Source organism: Sturnira hondurensis, unplaced genomic scaffold (genome assembly GCF_014824575.4).
Source record: "Sturnira hondurensis isolate 20B ecotype Veracruz unplaced genomic scaffold, ASM1482457v3 Scaffold0007552, whole genome shotgun sequence".
NCBI lineage: Eukaryota > Metazoa > Chordata > Mammalia > Chiroptera > Phyllostomidae > Sturnira > Sturnira hondurensis.
This window is the reverse complement of record NW_028080183.1, coordinates 139,457-144,207: the sequence shown is the minus strand read 5'-3', so window position 1 is coordinate 144,207 and position 4,751 is coordinate 139,457.

Below are 4,751 nucleotides of genomic sequence, written 5' to 3'. Positions count from 1 at the left end.
GTGCCAGATGGGGACTAGATTTATAGATGTGATCTCTTTTTAAGTTGTATAAATGTCTAATCATGGGGTTGCACACCTGAAACTAACATGAAATTGTACATCAACTGTGATTGTAAAATAAAAGGAAATAAATTATATATTTTTAAAATAGAGTGCATAATAAAGAAATCTTCTATGTTTTTATCATTTCACTTAAAATGATAATGAACTCTATATCAGATAGGAACAGCATCAGTAATTTTAAGTGCAAGACATTTTTCTCCTGTTCCTTTGTTATTAGTGACCACTCTTTTAATACTTGTGGCCTGACATCACTATGGCATCTGTCTCTCAGGTCTGTTCTCTGCCAACTCTTGCTTTGTGTAGGGACAAGTATTGGTGGCATGATGACCCACGCAGTGGCGAACGTCAGTGTGTCTTTCTCTAACCACAACACCATCAACCGTGGCACGTGGTGCAACATACCTTCTCTCATCAAACTCTCTTTATTCAAAACTATTCACAAGCGTTTGGATTTCATAGCCATAAGCGTTACAACTGACCATCTTCGTCTGGTACGTACTCATTCTTATTTTCCTCCCTTCTAAGGCAGATGGAAAAGCTGCTCTTAATTCCCTTTGGGTCAGGAAAACTCTTTACCTCAGCTCAAGTCCTGGGACCAGGAACAACATTGGGGGTTCTCAGGTGAATCTGAATCACACAGACGATTTGCTAAAACATAGATTCCAGGCCCCATTCACAGAGTTTTTCATCCAGTAGGCCTCCGGGGAGGATTCGAGACTTTTCAGTCATAAGAAGTTCCCCAGTGATGCCTCTCCTGCTGCCTGGGTTGCAACAATCAAGAATCGGCATCTTTTACAGCAAAGCAGCAGCCATGCTGAACTATCCTCTGAGCACCTCATTTCCTGAGGGAAAAACCCTGAGATTAGTGTTTTTACTAGTAGAAATGCTGATATATCGTTTTATTACTCAATTTACTTAGCATTCTGAATTTGAACGTTTTCTTTCTAAAAAATGATGGATTTCATTTTCTCTCCAAATGTTTTTCTCCCCCTTTCTTTTGCATGCAGCCTTCTCCACTCTTCATTTGGTTTCCTTCCCACCACTCTTGCATTGGGTTCCCCACAGACCCTGAGATGAAGACTTATGTGAAAGTGATTTGTCAGGACGCCTCCCAGGTAAACCCAGTGAGAACTCAGAAGTGAGACCCTAGGAGGCTGAGAAAGTGTGTATGGAAGCGCCATGTGACAACCGTCAGTGACAGACCACACACCCGGTGCTGCTTCCATGAGATCATAAGGGATTTTCAGCCAAGAGTTCATGATGTTGAGAGATACAACTGGACCTGACCACAGTGTTGAATTTGCCCCTAGTTCTGGGTGGTTTAAATAAACAATGAGGCTCAGCATCCCTCTCAGGGATCCTGGAGTTGGCAAGTGAGGAAGAGTGAGCTGGGGAGGAGGGAAGCCCAGGAGGCCGCCCCTGCACATACATAAACTAAAACTAAACTAAACCAAAGGGAAGTAAGTTTAAAAAGCATTTCCTTAATATTATTATGCACCCTAACATGATCTCTTAACAGACTGGAGCATTTCCTTCTGGTAAAACTGATTAGCCCAAAAGGAGAGAACTGGATCCCAAGGATAGGAGCTGCCTCGTGATACAGACCACTGTAACATGGGAAGAGTGAAGTGCTCTTGTTGACCTCTCTGGCCAAAGCACATCTGTGTTCTATCAGCTTAGGACACTTTCACTGTCAAGAAAAGAGCCAAGGATCACTAAGCAGTTTTTAACACTTTGAACGCGGAAGGAGACTTAGGTGAAACAAAGAATGTTGTGAGGTAGTTGCTGTACCAGACAATTCTGTTTGGGTTGTGGGTACCTGTAACATATATGCTTGGGGATGGGGGAGATGTTTCTAGATTTAAAAAAAAAATTAAAAAAATTTATTTATTTATATTCAGAGGGGAAGGGAAGGAGAGAGAGAGAGAGAGAGAGATATCAATGTACGGTTACCTCTGGTGTGTCCCCCGCTGAGGACTGGCTCGCAAACCAAGCATGTGCCCTGATGGGAACCGAACCGTGATCGTGTGGTTCACAGGCCCACGCTCAATCCACTGAGCTACGCCAGCCAGGGCTCTTTCTAGATTTTTGAAAATCCTGGAAATGACAACTTTCTTGCTCAAGTTTTCTGCCCCTGCTGGTTGATCTCCAAAGTACAATTTCAGACCAGGTTATTTCACACTGTGGGCCACAACTTGAAAGTGGACCATGGCAGCAACTCCATAGGGCAGAACTCTTGGGAAAATCCTAGGAACATCAGCAACAAGGAGATGTCTGCAGCTATGAACTTGACCATCAGATCCAAGGGAAGCACCAGCACAATCTTAGAGATGGGCCTCTGTGGTGAAGCAGTGTGGTACCTGTGAGCATATACTACACTATGCAGTTGTGTGTGGAAGTGACATGATAGTGCTGAACGTGCACATGTAGACTAGGTAGGATGGCCAGAGTGAGGACAACAGCATCAGGCAGCTGGCCCTGGGAGGGTGTCTGCAGTCCCAGCCTTGGGAGTGTCTATGCGTGGAGCAAAAATTGACTCTCTAAATAACATACAAGGATATGGGCCAGGACATTATGGGCAGGGCTTATTGTGTATAGGACTCAATTGGTGGTCAGGCCAGGCTGCTTTCTACAAGTAGGTGGAGCCCTGTGGCTTTATACTGCCCTCTCATTAATGAAGTATGTGCAGGGGGAAACTGGGGATAAGGCAGGAAGGGATGCTGTGAGGCTGCCCATACCTGATATTGAATGTAGAAGGAGTTTACTTAAATGCCTCAGAGGTCTTGATTTTGTTGTGTGGGTGGCACTGGTGATCTAAAACTTGACTGGGACAGTTACCCTAGTGAGGTATTTATCTTTATGGATTCAACTCTCATTCCTGATTTATGCCCTCAAACATCTCCTCTTTTGGTATTAAATTTTGCTTTCTCCCACATGTCTTTTACCAAAATATTTTAATCTCATTATTACAATTGTGTTTGAGACCCCAACAATTGTCTAGAAATGTTAAAAAATGCATGAATTGAGGAAATATAGGAAAGATCATGACCTTTGAAAACTGAAGATATAGACTGCCATAGAATACATTTCTCTTATTTTCCTTTTTTTCTTTTGGTATTTAGGAATGTTTTTCTGTTTAAAAATTGTTTTTTTGTTGTCCAATTATAGTTGTCTGCATTTACTCCCTACCACTCCCCCACCACCCTAGCCATACCTACCTTCCTCCCTTGCTTCCACCCCTGCCTCCCACTTGGTTTTGTCCATGTGTCCTTTATACTAGCTCCTGAAAACCCTTCCCTATTTCCCTATTTCCCTATTCTCTTAATCCCTTCCATCTCTCCTCTGGTTACTGCCAGATTGTTCTTAATATTAATGTCTCTGGATATATGTTGCTCGCTTTTTTCTTTTGTTGATTAGGTTCCACGCATTTCTTACTATGTGACATGTTAAACTTTGTTAAAAATGCATATTGTACTATGTGACTTTGGGTGACTCATACATACTTCAACTTTATTATCTTTAAAATGAAAAAGTGATACAATCTTAATGCCTTGTAAGGATTAATTAGCACATGGTTTGTGTGTGAAGGGGCTTTGTGAACCATAGAGTACATTGTAAGTGTCACATCTTGCCCTGACTTCAGGCTCAGTGAGTATAGAAATGGAGAAGGAACCACTGGAAAATCAGCTGTGCAAAGGTCACCCTTGTGTTCCAATCTCTCAGGCTCATAGCATCCTGTTGGCTGGTTCTCAGCATCACTAATGGGTTGCCTGGGTCTGGGGATATGTCTGGTGATGTGATTATTCGTGACTGAAATCTTGGCTCACCAGGGGAAATTGTACTGCCACTGATAACATAAACCAGACAAAAAAGTTATTGCAAAAAAGGATATACAAATATCTTTCATGAATTTAAATGCAGAAAATCAACTGGAAAAACTGGCCAAAAAAATCCAACAGAACACAAAAGTAGTTTAATATAATTTGAAGTACAGTTTGACCCCAGGAACATAAGGTTGACTTCATATTGAGAAGTCAGTTAATGTGCTATGTAAAGGAGATAGAAAAATCTCACATAAACAACCTAAGCCTACATCTAAAAGAACTAGAGGAACAATGACAAACAAAGGCCAGAGCAAAGAGAAGGAAGGAAATAATCAAGATCAGGGCAGAATTAAATGACACACAGACTGAAAGAACAATTCAAAGGATCAGTAAATCCAGGATCTGGTTATTTGAAAAGGCATATAAAATTGACAACCATTTACTCAGACTCGTCAAGAAAAAGAGAGAGGACCCAAATAAATAAAATCAGAAATGAAAGAGAAGAAGTTATGACCGATACCACAAAAATACAAAAGATTGTAAGAAATTGCTATGAACAACTATGAACAAGAACATGCTAAAAAATTGGGCAACCTGGGTGAAATGAAGAAATTTCTTCAAACATACAATCTTCCAAAACTCCATCAAGAAGAAGCAGAAATCATGAAAAGAAAAACAACAACTAGTGAAATTGAAGCAGTGATCCGAAAACTCACAGCACACAAAGCCCTGGACCACTGGGCTTCACAGTTCAATTTTACCAAATATTCAAGGAAGAACTAACTACTATCTTGTCAAACTATTCCAAAAAATTCAAGATGAGAAAAAACTCCCAAACTCTTTTTACAAGGCCAGCATCATTCT